The sequence below is a fragment of the Podarcis muralis genome, chromosome 7 (genome assembly GCF_964188315.1).
Source record: "Podarcis muralis chromosome 7, rPodMur119.hap1.1, whole genome shotgun sequence".
In the NCBI taxonomy this organism is placed as follows: domain Eukaryota; kingdom Metazoa; phylum Chordata; class Lepidosauria; order Squamata; family Lacertidae; genus Podarcis; species Podarcis muralis.
The window spans coordinates 47,200,912-47,221,115 of NC_135661.1; positions in this window are offsets into that span (position 1 = coordinate 47,200,912).

Consider the following 20,204-nt stretch of genomic DNA (forward strand, 5'->3'; position numbering starts at 1 on the left):
TAAGTTAAAAGCATGAGGTGATACGATGGCCATCTTCATATATCTAACTGCCACATGGGAGATGGAACCGAACCAATAGATTCAAATCACAAGAATTGATATTCCAACTAAACATTAGGAGGAACTTTATGACATTAAGATCTGTGTGACAGAAGGTGGTGGTCTCTCCTTCATTGGAGGCTTTTAAACAGAGTTTGGGTAGCCACTTGATTGTAATTGTTTTTTAAAAATATATATTTTTTAAAAAAAATATATTTAAAATATTTAAATTATCCATAAAGCTCAGGTAAAAACAAATATTTAAAAATTATTAAGAAATAATTAAAAGCAGCAGTAAGCAAAAAGGTTAAAACACATATCAGCATTCTACATGTCTGTTAGGCTTCCCTAAACAAAACAGTTTTAAGCAGATGCCAAAAGGTGTACAGTAACGGCTGCTGCTGGGTGTCAATAAGCAGGGAGTTCCAAAGTATAGGTGCTGCCACACTAAAAGATTGATTTCTTGCAAGTGCAGAATGAATATTATGTGGCATCTGCAACAGTACTAATTCCCCAGACTGGAGTGGTCGAATGGAGGTCATGCAAGTTCTGATTCTAGGAGGAGAATTTCAGGTTCATAAAAAGGTTCCTCCTTGTTAACTAGTGAAGTATTTGAATTATGCAGTTCAATGAAATTTTGTGGCAAATGGCAGGAAATATCTAACAGTCTCAAGAACAGATATTCTCGATATCTCTCCCACCATCATCACTTTCTTCAGTTTTTCACTTTCTTTTGAACTCAGGAAGCCATCCCTTTCGCATGCAGAGATTCTTTTCACATGGAACAATGTCCCATTAATGTCAGACACATTCATGTTTATACTGACAAGTCTGGCAAAACATAAGTGATGGAGAGCAAGCCTTGAAGAGATTGTAGCGTTGTCCCTGTCGGAACAATTTTTCATTCCTTATAAACAGGAAAAGGGTAGACATGAAAGTTTGAATGTGATTTCTTACACTGTGTTTTTCAGAGTGACAAAATCTTGTTTCTGATTCCCCCTCCCTGGATAGATAGTTATTGTGGAGAAAATTCAAAATCTACCTAGCGTGTATTTTCCCCACTCCAAATTAGGCAAACCAAAATGAAGGTATCTTTTAATATCCTGACTTTTCTAACTTTTGCAAGACAGTAGTTCAGTTATGATTCAACAAGTAATGAAGTGATGAGAGACCAAGTGCAAATTCATCAATCTCTAAATCCTGCTGAAATCAGTGGTGTTGATTGTCAGGAGCTCGTCCTACACTCTAGTAGGACCCTGGCAGAGACACATACTCAACTGGCATGTTCTCTCCCTCCTGGTCAATTGTTCAGGAGCTTCAAAAGCTTTCTTCAGCCCGAACATCACAGCGACTGATGCCAACAGACACTGGCACACTTTAGGGATCCACAGAGTGTTCACAGTTTGCATGACAGACCTCAGCAACTCAGCATTTTGGCTAATCTATTTTATTTACATATAAACACACACGGAGCACTGCAACATGGCTCCCTCTCTCTCTAGCATCAGACACCACAGAGAAAAAGAACAAAGGACAATAGTCCCACTTCATGGAACACAGTAACACAAACATCCTGCCTCTGTCACTTCCCACTCTATGGAGTCAAAACATACCGTCATGTGAAAGACAAAGAACCCATGACTGCAATCACGGAGCCGGAATTCCAACATTGATTTCAGTAGGATTTAGAAATGGAACTATACAAATCATTAGGATTTTTGTTGATTTGTGTGTTCCTAGTCTACAAAAGCATATCTGATAAATGGCCATAAGGTTACTGGCCTACAGCACTTCAGACTGCAAATGGGAATCAGGAAGATATACAGGTAGATAGACAAAAGTGCTGAAGCAAAACATTTCAGCTTCTGCCTTCTTCAGCTTCTTTCTTAAGAACATGAGTCTGTTATCCCTTTCTCTTCTCTCTTTCAAAGTTTAATGAGTTTCTGATTTTCTTTACTTTTTTAAATGCATTGTTACACATGTACATACTTATTTTACAGGAAAGACTATATAGCTCAGTGGTACAGCATCTGCCTTGTGTGCAAACAGTCCCAGGTTCCATTCTCAGCATCTCAAAGTAGGGCTGGGATTGTCAACTGCTTGAAACTGTACAAAGGTGCTGCCATTCAGAGTAGACAACACTGAGTTATATGAACCAGTGGTCTGCCCTGATATAAGGCAGCACACTATATTTCTACAGTGATTAACAGAGGATAAATAATATTACAATGTATTTCAGTTTTATCAAGTGTAGGGAATTTTTAGAAATTCAGAAAGCACTCAGATATGTTATTTCCCTTTTTTTGCAGTAAGTAACAAAGCCCTGAAAGAGCTGTATCACATGGTAGGCTACTTCCAAATCTGTCACACATCTGATTTGGGACACAATCTATGAGGGAATTCTCCTCTGCATGTTCTGTTGAAAGCAATGGGAGTCTGATATTTCCTGAGCAGCTCAGTTTTTCCTCTTGCACTTTTTCCATATTCACTTTTCTGCAATAAAAGAGAGAAAAACCTGAGGCAGGTGTATTGTTTACTTCATGTACTTCCTGAAGTCAAGTTGATTTAAAATACTCCATGGAAAGTTGTTATTTGGTGGACTCTGAAGTGCAATTCTACCACAAGTGCAACATTGTACAGCTGTACAGTCTCACTCAACAAAGCTGTTTATGTACCGAAGAGTCAAAATTCTGCTGACTTTCTTTACCAAAGTTGGATTTTACTATTTGTTTACTCCCACACGTATCATGATGCCAAGAAGGTCAGAAAGAACAGAAATAAACAAGTCTGGTTTGCATTCCTGACAGAGGACAAGTCACCTGGAGCCAAACATTTTAATCAAGAGACGTGAATAGATTGCTTCCAACTAGGAAGATGGCAGCCATCACTGCATAGGCAACTGTGAAACATCACCTGCCACCCGGATCATTAAGACAGTCTAAGTAAAACTATAACAAATCTACAGATTACAAGAAGTGAGTTGCAATTTAGCAAATTTGCATGGCAAATTAAAATATATAGCAACTGAAATATAAAACACAAACCGAGATTGTGATGAGGTACTACAAATCATTCAGTGGGGACAGTGGAATGACAGCCTTACATTTTTGTATCTATATGGGAAAATGTATATAGGAAGAAGAAGGGACGCGGGTGGCACTGTGGGTAAAAGCCTCAGCGCCTAGGGCTTGCCGATTGAAAGGTCGGCGGTTCGAATCCCCGCGGTGGGGTGCGCTCCCGCTGCTCGGTCCCAGCACCTGCCAACCTAGCAGCTCGAAAGCACCCCCGGGTGCAAGTAGATAAATAGGGACCGCTTACCAGCGGGAAGGTAAACAGCGTTCCGTGTGCTGCGCTGGCTCGCCAGATGCAGCTTTGTCACGCTGGCCACGTGACCCGGAAGTGTCTGCGGACAGCGCTGGCCCCCGGCCTCTTGAGTGAGATGGGCGCACAACCCCAGAGTCTGTCAAGACTGGCCCGTACGGGCAGGGGTACCTTTACCTTTACCTTTTATAGAGGAAGAAATATTGTGGAACTCTAATCTCTGTGCTTATACAGTCAGCATGTGTGGTTACACAGACATCTGTGATTTTGCTTTGCAGACATTCAGTCTGTCTTGATGGAAGCATGAGCTTTTTATGTATGCTCAGTATGAATATCTGCATGGATTGGTGGGTGTGCCTGGAATATGCATTTTAGACAGTTAAAAAATATAGAGGTGAATGAAATGGACTAGTATATGTATAATGGACTAGTTTATGTATATGTATATACCGGTAATAAAAATCCTGATGTAGTTTGAGAGTTAAGGGGATAACTTGTTAAAACATGCCCATCTGAGGATCAAACTGGGAAACAGGAAGATCACTGACAAAGGTACAGATTATACATAGGCAATGGCTGTAGCTGGGATTAAGACTTCTTCCTTCCTTCTTCCTTGAGGTTTGTGGACTGGCATACCAGGGAGTCACATAGCCCAAAGGTACCTGATTCAAGAAAGGCTGATCAGGCTGAATCTCAACCAAGCATGATACTCTGCCAGGCTGTAGAAAGGGGAAGGGAGGCCTGCAAATTGTGAGCTTAGAGATGTCTAGTTAGGGAAAGCTGGAAGCCATTTCTCATACAGGAATGTCTTCTGTTTCTGGAAACAGACTTCCACTGGTCCAGCAGACTCTTCTTATGTCCAGCAAAACCCTATAAAGGTGTAAAAGCAACTGCTATTCATTGAAAGCTTGAGAAAACAAGACAGTCTTTGTCACCTAAGTGACACTGTCTACGATTCGAGGCCAACTTTCCTAAGGTGGTGGTTCTAAAGTCAGGTGCTACCGCTGAAAAAGCCCTGTCTCTTGCAGCAAGCTCATGTGGAAGCAGATTGTTCAACATGCCGAAATATATCTGGAATGCACTGGGAAATGTTTAATGACAGCAACATGTAAACTCACCATATCTCTGTGCAACTTCCATATTTGCTAATACAAACTAAATAAGATGTTCAAGGATTTTCATTCTCTACTGTCAAAAAGAAGAGAGATATCCAATTAAAGGATGATATTAGTCATGCTACTACACATTATTAGCTTTAAACATGAAGAATTTACCAAGCTAACAGGGATAAAAATGCTAAATGTTTTAGGATTGTGGTGGTGCCATCACAATTGATTTCAAGGCAATGTCAATGCTTTCCAAGGGAGAGACCCATTCTATTGTCCCCTGTGAAGGAATGATAACATTTCTTCCAATGAAACATTATCCAATTTACTTTCCCATCCCTTCATAACATATAAGAAATATTACAGATTCCCTTTGCTCTAAGAAACTACCCATGATATTATTTTATATGTATCTTTCTGGGAAAACACACATATTATTTTAAGGGAGCTAAGTCAGTTGGAGAGCCAGCTCGAGAGATAAGTGGAAATATAAGGTGTATAGATCTATGCCAAACCTATTTAGCTTCAGGGCATAAGTCTTGCTCCTTCAGGAGAGGAGACTTTAAAGCAGAAGGAAAATCAAAACTTAAAGCTGACTGACTTGCTGGTAACCCAGGGAAGGCTGTCGACATGCATGAGTCAGATTAGTTTTTGCATATTAAATTACACAAGACGTTTGCAGCTGGATTCATCAATGTATTTATAAATCAGCCTTACAATTTTGCTTTAGGCAGAAATCTGGCATAGAAGAGCTAAGGTAGACAGCATTTTTTTAAAAAGTCTTTGAAAACGAGGGAAGAGAGCAGAGGGTGTGAATATGGCCATTGTAAACTGACAGAGCAATGAGTTATACATGTCTACTCAGGGGTAAGCTCCATTGAGTTCAGTGAGACATACTTCTATGTAAATACGCATAGGATTTCAGCCAAAAGAAACTGTGGAGTCAAAACATAGTACAAACTTAAGTGGCAGTCTTCTTAGACTTTGAGTTATAAAAGGGTTAAGACGCTGCTTTCCCCACAAGACATAAGATTAACTGGTACATGCAAGAAACCCATGCATTATTTCTTACACTTTGCCTGCAATTCTCTTGGCTATTAACAACAGCAACTATTGTCAGATAAAGAAACATTTTAAAAAATCACTGAAGTGCAAGGGGAACTTTCTACTTTAGGATTTGCATGGTGACATCAAAAATAGGATAAAAAATAAACAATACTTTGCTTTTCCATTGCATAGTTACAGGCATCTATTTTTTTCCCATTTTAGACAAGATCAAGGATAGCCAACTTGATGCTCTCCAGTACAGTGGTGCCCCGCAAGACGAATGCCTCGCAAGACGAAAAACTCGCTAGACGAAAGGGTTTTCCGTTTTTTGAGTCGTTCCGCAAGACGAATTTCCCTATGGGCTTGCTTCGCAAGACGAAACGTCTTGCAAGTTCTTGCAAGTTTGTTTCCTTTTTCTTAAAGCCGCTAAGCCGTTAATAGCCGCTAAGCCGCTAATAGCCGTGCTTCGCAAGACGAAAAAACCACAAGACGAAGAGACTCGCGGAACGGATTAATTTCGTCTTGCGAGGCACCACTGTAACAGCAAATTAAGCTAAAATAATTATACACTCCAGAACAGTGCAGAATAGGCAGGCAAGGTGGGAGGAGTCATCCCAAGGTGCTAATCAGGGATGCCTAAAAAAATCCTACTCAGCCCTGATTGCAACTGGCTAATCCTGTACTGGGTAGGTTGCAACAAAATAGTGGGGCAACAAAACAATGTATTGTACACCTGCTCCATATCTCCTGACCTGCCTGCCCCTGTTCAAATAGTCCCGCTTAGATGCTATATACAGAAAGCTGTGTTACGAACTAAATTCATGATAAACTAAAACATTGTAACAGAGTCCCACCTTTTGCACCCAGGGCATTGTGGTGGTAGTGGGATATACAGTATGAAGGCAGAAGCTAGTGTTTGAGTAATACAACATGACTTTTAAGAGTGTTGGCCCCAGCATGGAGGGAGCACATTTTGTTTCAGGTGGCAAAATGGCACAGGGCCCATTGAATGAGAAAGGGGAAACCAAGCCAGTTCTCAAACATCTTGGATAAAAAGGACAGGGCATACAGATGAGCAGGCTCTCTCTCTCTCTCTCTCTCTCCCATTTGTATACATCCTGCATTGTTTCAAAATGACTGGTTGATGTGTTTCTTGGTTCATTTTGACATGCCTTCTTTTGTCCAAGTCATAGATGAAAAATGGATTTTCAACTGAATAAATTGTGGCAGGATGTGTTCCAACAAACAATCACTGGGTTTTCATAATGCTCGAAAACCCCTGGCTGAATCCAAAGGAGGTGGGGATGGAGACAATTCGATGTAGTCGAAATGGACACTGCCTCGATGCAATGTATATTAAAAAAAAATATGACACATGCCCACACAGAGGTCGCCTGAATGAAGTCTGCAGGCAGATGGAACCTGCTCTGCAACAGAATAGATAAACATGCAATTTTCTGCTTTGCCTAGATTTTAATTGGTTTGATTGAGCCAATCTTTCTTTTAAAAAATATCATATCCCAGAGGCAGACACCTGGTTTGCAGTTGGCCAAAAATCACGAATCAAATCAGCGTAGCTGCAAATGTATTTGTGTAACTTGGGGACAATGTGTGTGCTCCCACATGGGGTAGCTAGAAGCCAATCTTTGTGCTTTGGGGTTTCTTTGTTTTGTAACAGATAATGAGAACAATTATCTTTATCAAGATGGTTGAGCCTCATTCATCAATTCCCTCGATGGAGCATCAAAATAGTATGGGTCCTTCCACTTGACCTAGAAAGCTGAGATTTGATGCACATATAGTGCCATAGATTCCGATACTAGCAGCAAAGACAATTTGAGAAAGATATTATTATTTATTCTAGCTTGTATGCTAAAGGAGAAACTGGGAAGTTTGATCGCTCATTTTTTAAAAACATTTTACAATATGTAATGTTAGTAATTCTTTTAGTAGTGTTTGCTCGGGAAAATGCTGGACATTCAAGCTCTTCTGCCTCTGCCACATTCTTACACATCCACTTCTGTCAAATAATATTTGCAGTAACTTTTTGTGACTTTCAGTGCCAATTGAACAGAGCACAGGCCTAAAGCTGATCCCTCCCAACATTCATCATAACACCTTAGCTCCTGTACCCCTCCTTCTGAAATTTGGCAGGTTAATTTCCTAGTAACACCTCTACAATGCATCCAATGTTTGTATAAAATCATTACCCACAAACACACATGGCAATAAATGAATTTCTTTTAGTTTTTCTTCATCCTCAAAAATGCACTTTAAAAATGTCTAGCCCAATTTTAAAGGTGTCTAGTCCCAAAGTCCCAAGGTTTGTTTCTTTTGTGATTTAGCAGTTTCCCCTCCCTTGAAAAACAAACAAACAAAAATAGACGGACCTCTGTGATGTTTGCCATTTCCATATAAATTCCTACAAATTGCCCATAAAGCAATAGAAGAGATTAAGTGAATTGTCTTTAAAAAAAAACAAAACAAAAAAAAACACTCCAGAATTGTAAAGGCTATACTTAAATGAAAACAACTGTAGCCATCCTTCTAAAATTTTGTGGAATTTATCACATCAGAAGATGCTACTATGCCTACAAATTTAATCTGATTCTACCACTTCTACTTTATTCTTATTGTTGCTTCCCCTGCCCCCCCCCCCCCCCGCAACCTTCTCAATGCATTCAGGATGTCCACTTTAAAGAAACAAGGATCTGCAGGTAGATAGTATACATTTCTGTTTTATGAAATGTCTCTTTTCCTTCTTGTGAGCTTTAGCATGTAATTTAGGGTTATCATATACCTGCAAGATTGAAAAGTTAATAATTTAAGATCTGAGGACTCCCTTATGCCCCTTGCTTTCCTTGACATTTTTATGTCTGCATCAAATTTTGATATCTACATAGGTCTATAAAAAAGCAATAAAAAAACATGAAACAAAAGCATTTTCTGGTGAATTTATGAAAGTTGGTAAATACCATAAATCATCTGTAATGTCTATTTTCAAAATTACCCGGTTACTTTGTTGACAACATTGAAGGCAACTTATCTTCATGGGATGTATGTGCACTTAAGCACTGGGACCTGTAAACTAATATGTCTAGTCTCATAATTTTCCAAGCACATTTTACAATTGGGAAGCTCAGCAAAACAATTCAGAGGTTACTACATTGCTATCTTAATTCTAAAGCTCGTCACACTGTTAGTATTTTACAAAGTTTAGAAAACCAGTTTCTTTGAAACAAGGATCCCTTTTGCAATCTCAATTGTAAGGCAACATAAATGGGAAGTGCAGGACCACCCCAATAATTAATTCTCATCTTTCCAAAATTAGGACTGAGCTGAAAGTTCTTTTCAAAACTTTTTCTGGCTCAAGCAAAGCAATGCCAGCAGTACTTCCAGAGGGACAATTAATGATTGGAATTGACAGGAAACAGTAATAAGAAAGGCAAAACAGCTGGAATTCTGTGTCTTGAACTTTGCAATTCTTTTAAAACAAATTATCTGCCAGCTAACAGACAAATGACAATTTATGCACTGATAGTTTCCTCTGCCAGGCAGGTAAAGTCAGCAAAGGAACAAGGGATGGTAGTTGCAGGCAGGAAGTCTAGCAAGAAACCAGGGTGGTGTGGCACCAGCATAGTGTGGCAAAGGCATGGATGGAGCAGTTCCTGGGATATTCTGATGTCATTTAACTGACAAACCCAAGAGTTAACATCATTCCCAAGCATAAACTCACATGACTTCATTCCAAGGGGCCACTCACATGGCTGAGACTGACCAACAGAGTTGAGGGAATGAGTTGCCTATAAATGGTGGCCCTTCCCCTTTGTTTTCCTTTTGATCAGTATGGGCTCTTTAGGATTGATTAGGCCAGGCATAGGCAAACTCAGCCCTCTAGATGTTTTGGGACTACAATTCCCATCATCCCTGACCATTGGTCCTGTTAGCTAGGGATGATGGGAGTTGTAGTCCCAAAACATCTGGAGGGCCAAGTTTGCCTATGCCTGGATTAGGCCTGTTTGTTTGTTTGTTTGTTTGTTTGTTTGTTTAGTACACACTGGTTGTCATTTGGGTGCACCTTTGGTTCCCCCCCCCCCAACTTCTCAAAAACTCCCTGAAAATTATAGACCAAGAAAATGTAAAACCCCTGACAGGGAAAAGCCGAAAAAGAAAAGGCATGAAAAGCAGAATAAAACATTGGAATTGACCATTTCTGAAAATGCTTGTGCAAATATTCCTTTGCATAAGCCTATTAATGATCAAATATTAGATTACCCTTTTGTGATATTTTCTGAGCTTTAATTTTTATTTAATTGAAACAATATTAGCATCTCAGTAACATTTACAAGAATGGCTGTTGTAAGGTCAGATGCTGTGTATCCATAAGCACGTGTTTAATCTTGCCAGGCGAGAAAAGGCACCTTCCGCTGTTACTCAGCTTATTTGTTGTACCCTTTATAAAGATTTCCCCTTCACATTTTCCAAGTTGCATTATAAATTGCTGGAAATGAATTATGGCCACAATCATGTTGATGTGAAACATTTTTCATTCTCAAGTGGCCTAAGACTGTAAGTCAGTGGTGCATGCTTTACATGCAGGAGAGCCCTAGGTCCATTCATTGGCATCTCCAGTTTAGGCTGAAAATTACGTCCATCAGAAATGCTGAGTTACAAGGATCAATGGCCTTCCTGGATTTCCTGCACATTTCTGTGGAAACAGTTTAACCATATGCTTAAGTAGGGATGTACAAATCTGTCAATTTCCATATCTCATTTTCTGAGAATCTGTTCAGTTCTCCATAATTCCCCATCAGTCTACAATTCAAAAGAAAGAAAGAAAAAAGTCCGCATCAAAATTCACTAACATTTCAGAGTAAATTTCTTCTACAATACATAGGATCATAGAATTGTAGAGCTGGCAGTGACCTCAGGGGTCATCTAACACAATTACCTGCAATGCGGGAATTACAGCTAACGAATCCCTGAAATGTGACCATCCAACCTCTGTTTAAAAACCTTCAGTGAAGGAGATTCCACCACCTTACCACTATCCGACATCTCTTACCATTAGAAAGTTCTTCCTAATGTTAAGTCAGAATTTCCTTTCTTGTGACTTGAATCCATTGGTTCAGGTCCTACTCTTTAGAGCAGTAGAAAAGAAGCTTCCATGTGACAGCCCTTCAGATATTTGAAGGTGGCTGTGATATCATCTCTTAGGCTTCTCTTCTCCAGGCTAGATATATCAAACTCCCTCAACTGTTCCTCATAAGGCTTGGTTTCCAGACCTTTAATCATCCTGGTCACCCTCCTCTGTACATGTTCCAGCTTGTAAATATCTTCCTTAAACTGTAGTGCCCAGAACTGGAAACAGTAGTCTGACTACTGTTGGAATCTAAGACAGAATAGAGTATACACATCTTTGTATGCAATGTTGCCTAATATACACACTTCTGCAAAGCAGTTTCTTCCAAATATCATGCATTTTTGCAACATACACTCAATATATGCATTTATATTTATATTTCACCGTAGTATATAGATTTTTTTGTAAACACAGCTTGGTTGGAGATCGGCATACAAAATTCAGAGAAGCTGGGATTTCAATGTTCAGCTCGAAGTGTGAATTAGGTAGGTTCACCTTTAAATGTGAACTGAAATAAATCTCCTCATCCTAAAACCCTAGGCTTAACTCTTCAACTGAAATTAGCAAGACATAAAAGGATTTATGTGGCTACCAGATCATGTTCTCTCTTCCCTTGCATGTGTACTCTGTGCATGTATTTTGATCAAGCAATTAATTTTGTCACTATTACTTCAAAGAGTTTCCATATGTAGGACTTAAAAAGAAAACATGGATAAAGTTGAGTGCAAACATTAACCAACTATTTGCATACTTTTCTCATTATTCAGCTAAACATATCCACATGGGTGGTTCCTTAATGTTCTTCTCTCTGCATCTGCTTTCTGGACTAAAATTGAGCAACGGCAAGATGCAAAAAAAAAAAAAAAAAAAAAAGCACCTTGCAGCTTTATTTAAAGGGAACATAGATTAGTTTAGTGCTAGACCATAAAATATTGGTAGAGTAAATATGTTCTTTGCCATCTTCTAATGACCAAAACAACAACAACCACATTATAGAATTAAATTTTGTGGAGGGACAAGAGCAGGCCAAGATTATGATCACAAGGCCAGACAAACAGCAGAACTGCGAATGAATCTCCTTCGGGGATTTTTAAATAACCCAAAGGAATCACATCCACAGGGCAGGGGTCATTTGGATCTGAACCACAACACTGGGGCAGGATGGTTAACCCTTTCCCTATGCTGTTTTGATGAAAATCTTTCCCTAAAAAGTGCTATCTGCCCCATAGAAGGAAGTGTGTACTATCCTGATGTTTTTCCCCTATGGGGTGACAGGTCTTGAAAGGGGTTGCATTCCACCAGAAGGACCACGTTCAAATACTGGGAATTCTCTTGAAGTCAGCCTTATCTGTGATGGTGCAGGTGGTAGTGTCTAAATATGCCTTTTATTGTCTGGGCGTGATATACCGGCTGTGATCCTATTCAGAGACAGCTGTTCAGATATATCCAAACTAGACCACGCAATGCACTCTACGTGGGGCTCCCTTTGTAAGGTTGCCATATTTTGAAGAGAAAAAAAGAGGGAGCATTTGCAGACTTCTACTTTTGACAATGGATCGCTATGACAACTTTCATTTTACATACCCGTGAAAAAGAGGATGTGTCCTGGAAGAAGAGGACATTGGGAACCCTATTTGGAAACTTCCTGTAGCACAGAAGATAACTTATTGAAGAGCCAGTGTGGTGTAGTGGTTAAGAGTGGTAGTCTCGTAATCTGGGAAACCGGGTTCGCGTCTCCGCTCCTCCACATGCAGCTGCTGGGTGACCTTGGGCCAGTCACACTTCTTTGAAGTCTCTCAGCCCCACTCACCTCACAGAGTGTTTGTTGTGGGGGAGGAAGGGAAAGGAGAATGTTAGCCACTTTGAGACTCTTTAAAGGGAGTGAAAGGCGGGATATCAAATCCAAACTTGAAAATTGATATATTGCACAGGGGGTGTCAGTGCATTTTGGAACAAACTTGAAATGCTTATATTACATTTTAAACCCCTAAGTGGGTATAGGGACTGGCCTTCATCTATAGGCCTTCCTTAACCTGTATCAACCTTGCCAAGCCTTAGGAATAGCTCCTAGGCTCTGCTTATGGACCCCCTTTTCAGTGATGCCCCCCATAATCTGGCCTTGAAATCCAGTTTATATTGAGCTGAGATGCTGAGCTGAATATCTGAGTTTTAAGAGCTGCTATTGCTCCTTATTTAAAGATTTGATCTTTAATTTTAGTGTGTTGTTGAACTGTGAAATGTTTCAAACTTCAGTTTTAAATTATTGCACTTTATTGGAATGAAGTACCAGTTTTTCAATGTAAGCTTCAGATTTTTGTATGCATGCCCTATAGGCTCTCGTGGAAACATTTTGAACAAATCAATTGAATGGGAGGAGCCTTTCATCCTGACCTGCATTCCGAAATTTAATTCCATGATATCACATTCATGCTTTTTTCATTCAGATGAATCCTACAGGGGAGAACTCTTCCCCAGTGTGCATAACGGATGTTTTCCCCACTGATGTTCAACAGCATTGGACATGTTTCCTCCACATTTTCTGGTTATATGCAAATTGTACGCCTGATTGAAATTCTGACACCTCACAAAGTTTGTAGCAGTCACATTGAATGTGCTGAGCCTCCCAGGAAAGTTGACTTCCCTACAGTAACTTAATATGCTACCAGATGTTCTGCTCCTCTGGAACACAGTGCATGTCGACAATGTGACGGTGTGCTTGAGAGATCAAATTCAAATGAGAAGGGGAAAAAGAAATCTAATTAGGCAGCAAGATATTAATTAATAACACCCGGTTGAGAAGACAGACAGATATATTCTGCACTGTCAATATACCGCTGTGACAGGCAAGAACACATGGGGTCACCAGGATTCTCCCCTTCTGATGGCAAGGGGGTGAGCGCTGAATAGGGCCTGTGGGTGCATAAATACAAATGGGACATACTACCTTCATTAAAGAAAATCAGAATAGTTTAACCTTCAACAGTCTGACTGATTCCTCATTTAAGTCCTACTCAACCATGTGAATACTGTCAGCATCAATTTGTAACATACAGTCACTGTGTAATTACAGACAGGAAGGCAAAGTTTCTACCCTACTTTTGTCAACTTATGCTCTGATGCTTGGCCATTTCTACATGTTGAAGTCAACCAAGTTGGATAAACAATCTGATCCTACACAGTGTTAGACACTCATCACAAGGCTAGGCTTTTCATTGGGCATTAGGGATCATTGCAAACACTCTAATGATTAGTTGTGCTGACGAAGTTCATAATGACTTGGTTTACAATATGAATGTGTCTGGCTCATAATGCTTGGATGTATTATGAAGCAAATAATGTTTCCCCAAGGAGTTCTTCTCCAACACTGCCCCAGCAGTGATTAACGTTCATAGTATATCAGCATGCATGTGTCAAAATTATGAGCAGAGAACATGTGAGCTTTTTTTTCTTTAAAAGGTCTCTCCAAGCAAGCCAAATTCCAAGCACATTCTAAACTGAGCCGAGAGTCATTTCCCCCAGTGCTAATTAAAATAATTCTTATTATGACATTCATGAGCTGTGGATAATCAATGATTGCACTTTCTGTTTTCCACTCCTGAGCTACACATTGATCTAAAGGAGAATATGCTTTGTACTCATAGAATCATAGAGTTGGAATAGACCACAAGGGCCATTGAGTCCAACCCCCTGCCAAGCAGGAAACACCATCAGAGCACTCCTGACATATGGTTGTCAAGCCTTTGCTTAAAGACCTCCAAAGAAGGAGACTCCACCACACTCCTTGGCAGCAAATTCCACTGTCGAACAGCTCTTACTGTCAGGAAGTTCTTCCTAATGTTTAGGTGGAATCTTCTTTCTTGTAGTTTGGATCCATTGCTCCGTGTCCGCTTCTCTGGAGCAGCAGAAAACAACCTTTCTCCCTCCTCTATATGACATCCTTTTATATATTTGAACATGGCTATCATATCACCCCTTAACCTCCTCTTCTCCAGGCTAAACATGCCCAGCTCCCTTAGCCGTTCCTCATAAGGCATCGTTTCCAGGCCTTTGACCATTTTGGTTGCCCTCCTCTGGACACATTCCTGTTTGTCAGTGTCCTTCTTGAACTGTGGTGCCCAGAACTGGACACAGTACTCCAGGTGAGGTCTGACCAGAGCAGAATACAGTGGCACTATTACTTCCCTTGATCTAAATAATACTAGGGCTGGACATACCAGAAAATATTGAGTTTTCTCAGTTTCTCACACCCCCCGACTTCAATTCAGTTTGCCCCATTTCCTCATCAGTTTGTGATCTGTTTTGAAAGAGTCCACACAAAAAGTCATGCATTTTCATGCAATTTCCCCCCCTAATACATACATTTGGTTATATTCAATCTTAATTCTACTCAAAATAGACCCAATGAAATTCATAAGCCTAAATTAGCCCTTTCAATTAATTTCAATGGGCCTACTCTGTGTAGGACTAACATTGGATACAACCTTTCTGATGGTGTGCCACTAAGCGCTAGGCAGAGTAGATCCATTGAGTTTAATGAATACAGTGGTACCTCGGGTTACATACGCTTCAGGTTACAGACTCTGCTAACCCAGAAATAGTGCTTCAGGTTAAGAACTTTGCTTCAGGATGAGAACAGAAATCGTGCTCCGGTGGCGCGGCAGCAGCAGGAGGCCCCATTAGCTAAAGTGGTGCTTCAGGTTAAGAACAGTTTCAGGTTAAGAACGGACCTCCAGAACAAATTAAGTACTTAACCCGAGGTACCACTGTATGCTTAACTTAGGCTCATTTATTTCGTGAAGACTATTTTTTGTTCCTTGCTTTTACTAATGTACATATTTTGTGTACATATTTTTCCTAATATATCTTTTTTAAAAAGCAGGATAACTGTGTATTTTGTAGAATAGTTGTGTTCACATATTGGTTTGGGAAGTGTGAATTGGATAGGTTTGTATTAAAATGTGATTAATATTCCTCATCTCTACTCTGTACACTTGACCAACGACCCTATGACTTATTTTGCTTTTTAAAATTAAAATAAAAAGGCCAAACTGACTCTAAGTAGGGTGGACTAGCAAGAGAAATAGGTGTTCCTGAGGAATAATTAAGAATCACATGAAACAGAGAACAAAGGATGAGATGCGCTTTCTCTCTCTCTCTCTCTCTCTCTCTCTCTCTCTCTCTCTCTCTCTCTCTCACACACACACACACACACACACACAACTCTTCTTCTGCCTAATACTCAATTTTAATAAGAATTAAATTTCTGAAATTAATTTTATGCACCATTTAAATAAGTGGAACCCCGAATAAGGCAGCCTTTAACTTAATTATTCTAAATCATTCCATAACTTTTATGTAACATAATAAATGTGGACTTTATTTGCTTCTGGGGAAACAGTTAAATTTTGCATGCATTCAAAACCAACCGAAGTACAAAGTAATTAAAGCTTTCAGTGCTTTCTGATAAGCAAAACCGTGACACAGTAATTAAGTCTTTATAAAAAATGACAAAGAAGTTGACTGGAAATTCAGTCTTTTAGACCTATAGTAAGATGTGAATGTCTGTTACGTTTTGGTGTTTGTATATAAAGTGTGCTGCTTAAATGTATCCTTAGATCTGTATTTTATAAACCTGATTTTTGAAAAGGCATGAGAAAATAACTGATAAGATACAAGGTAAGTATTGTCACTGGTGAAGGGATGGAAAGAGACATACACATTTTCTCCATCCTATTGCTCAGTATTCCTGTTCAGTGTTCTGTCTATCCTTTAAGGTAGGAGTATAGTTATGAGCAGATCAGGCCCTCCGAAGAGAGAGCAGAAATGTCCTTTGCAGAATGAAAGGAACATGGAGGAGACACATTCCAGAGAGCTATGCTAAATCTAGCTTAAAACAGGGACAGAGGTCATTTCCACTGAAAAAAGAACCTCTTCTATACTCTGTTCTGGCCAGTCTGGATGGAAGTAGTCTTGAAGCTTCTTCACTGAGATGCTGTAATGGCTTAGCTGACCACCTGTTGTGATGATCAGGACTTTGTGAGAAGCTGCTGAAGACCATAAAGGTGTTAGGAAACACTGTTCATTGTTTTATGTGCAGTACTCAGCAATTCCTATCACCAGTCCAGCTGATTGTACCCCACCGAACATGCATAATGGACCATGGAAGGTTTATTAAGCCTCCTTTTTTAATAGGCTGTCTCATGGCTGCAAGAAGTAGGATGGGACTGTCCAGCATCCAAGTGGACCATTGGAGATGAAATTGGGATTCAAACCTTTGCACGGACACATATCCACACAAAAATGGAAAATCAGAAATAGGGGAAAGGAAGCAGACACTTTTACACATATGTATAATTACAGTTAATTAATTTTATATCAGTGTTTAATTGCCATCTAATCCTGACACCATGATAAAGAGTACAATAAAAAAGGATGTGTGTATGGGGGGGGAGAGATTTTGTACGACATTAGTTTTTTGTTGTTTTATAATTGTGTATCAAAATTATTGCATCAATATTGCTTTTATTAACTTGACAAATGTTCATAACCAAAACAAAATTATTGGGTGGGGTTATTATTTGCAATAACAATGATTGCATTGTGCTGGTCTGACCTTTACTGAATATAGTGCTTTCATTGGCTGGTCCTTTCCTCTTCCCCACCAATTAATGAAGGTGAAAAGAGTAGTTGTAAATATAGAATTGGGGTGGGATGGGGGAGGATAGCAGCCTCCATTTACAGAATACTGAAAAGGTCAACGCGAAGCAGCAGGCTGCTCTAATTCTTTGAATATATGAGACATTAACATTCTGATGCCTCATTCAAGGTTGTAATGAGAACATAACACAAATGCAAACCTATTATTTTGACAGTGATTGTAATGAGAATGCAAAATAATATAAACATAATGACTCTGTGAGGGACTCTTGTCGCTGTATCCCCTTCCTTCGATAAATTTCAGAAACTCACTTTTAATTTTCCTTTCAAAGAGGAATCTCTCATAATTTGAATATGAGAGAGCATCAAACTCCCTAAGTAATCAATGTAGATGCTAACATAGAGATAAAAGATTTAATGTCACATGGGACAACATGTTTGAAGGGATTTCAAGTTTCTGCTTTCTCATTTGAATGTGGCACCAACATATGAAAGTCAAGTGGTTGTCAAATTTCACTCAGAGGTTTCCAGTCTGGGTATCCAATGCTAGTCCTACTCAGAGAAGTCCTGTTGAAATTAATGAACTGAAGTTAAATGTGTTGAATCTACTCTGAGTAGAACTAGCACTGGATGCAGTCGAGTAAGATTAGGGGTAGATGGAGCAGTTTATTTCTGGTCTGGGTCATTTAGTATGTATTAACTCATAAATAGGAGTGGGGAACCTGTTAATTTTGTTTTCTCTCAGTTTCTCACTCCCCACCCCAATTTAAATTCAGTTATCCACATTTCTACATCACTTTGCATTTTAAAAAGTCCTCATGAAAATTGGTTATCATTTTAGTATCACTTTTCCTAATATAAGTTTTGCTTAAAATAATGCACATTGAAAGTTGTTTTCACTAACATAAATATGTATTTTAATGCACGTTTTACCCTAGTGAATGCATCTTTGTACACATTTCTTGGTTGGAGACCTGCACTGCAAAATTCAGAGAAGTGTGAATTTCAAAGGATGGCTGCTTTTTGGCTCACATATTGTTTTGGGAAGTGTGAATTAGATAGGTTTTGCTTTAAATATAAACTGAACTAAAATTATGCCCCATCCTTACTCATAAGTCACTTTTGTCTAATTTCTACCCCAAATTACTATTATTTAAACAAAAACAGGCTCCCTACACCTAGTCTGCAGTTACAAATGAATTTCACCTAAAGCATTGCGTCACAGCCATTTCGAATGCATCCCGATTAGCCTATTTTTATTACATTGGTCACCCATTTCATGACTTTGGTACATGATTCACATGCATGGTTTTTACTGTTACAGATAGGTAGCCGTGTTGGTCTGCCATAGTCAAAACAAAACAAAATTCTGAAGAAGTGTGCATGCACACGGAAGCTCATACCAAGAACTAACTTAGTTGGTCTTTAAGGTGCTACTGGAAGGATTTTTGTTTGTTTGTTATGGTTTTTACTGTCATGCAAGATAATGAATCTACATGGATGGATTTGCTCACAATCACTAACATACCATTTGCTAAATAGCACTGATGGTGCAACTCTAATCTACAAATTAAAAACAGCAGCAATATAGTTAATATTTTGCAGGCTACATGGGTCAGTGCAGAGAGCTTTCCAAGTGATCTTAAAAGTCTGATTGGAGTCTTACAGTAAAATCCTAACTATGTCTACAGAGATGTAAATCTGTTTAAATTTGGTTAAGTGGTAGAGCATCTGGAAGGTCCTGGGTTCAGTCTTCAACCACTATCAGTGAGTGTTGTTGTTGTTTAGTCATTTAGTCGTGTCCGACTCTTCGTGACCCCATGGACCAGAGCACACCAGGCACTTCTGTCTTCTACTGCCTCCTGCAGTTTGGTCAGACTCATGTTTGTAGCTTCGAGAACACTGTCCAACCATCTCATCCTCTGTCATCCCCTTCTTCTTGTGCCCTCAATCTTTCCCAACATCAGAGTCTTTTCCAGGGAGTCTTCTCTTCTCATGAGGTGGCCAAAGTATTGGAGTCTCAGCTTCATGATCTGTCCTTCCAGTGAGCACTCAGGGCTAATTTCCTTAAGAATGGATGCGTTTGATCTTCTTGCAGTCCATGGGACTCTCAAGAGTCTCCTCCAGCACCATAGTTCAAAAGCATCAATTCTTTGGCGATCAGCCTTCTTTATGGTCCAGCTTTCACTTCCATACATCACTACTGGGAAAACCATGGCTTTAACTATACGGACCTTTGTTGGCAAGGTGATGTCTCTGCTTTTTAAGATGCTGTCTAGGTTTGCCATTGCCTTTCTCCCAAGGAGCAGGCGTCTTTTAATTTCGTGACTGCTGTTGCCATCTGCAGTGATCAGGGAGCCCAAGAAAGTAAAATCTCTCACTGCCTCCATTTCTTCCCCTTCTATTTGCCAGGAGGTGATGGGCCCAGTGGCCATGAATCAGTGAGTGTAGACGATAGTGTTGGACCACTGATTGTCCAATAGTCTGGCTCAGTAGAAGGCACCTTCCTAAATGGCTTTAGGATTGTAACCTAAAACTAAATCTCAATTCAACCCAAACTATGGTAGACTGGATTCATGAACAGATAGTTCATGCCCTATACCCCAAGAACTTGGTGCTCTTGATTTCAAAATATCAGAAGGTTAAGCAGGACACTCTTCATATTCACTTGTACATCATCTTTCATTGAAATGAAATGAAATAACTTGGTTCCATCTGCATAAAGAATTAGCATGCAAATTAAGGCATGGCAACTAAATTTTCCCTTGAAATGTCCCTTGTCTCCCAATACGTCTGTTTGAACAGAATGACACCTCCTGTACATTGCACGTTATTGCATGCACTAATTGTAGGCAGCAGTATGGAACATGAAGAAAGATCCAGTGAATGTT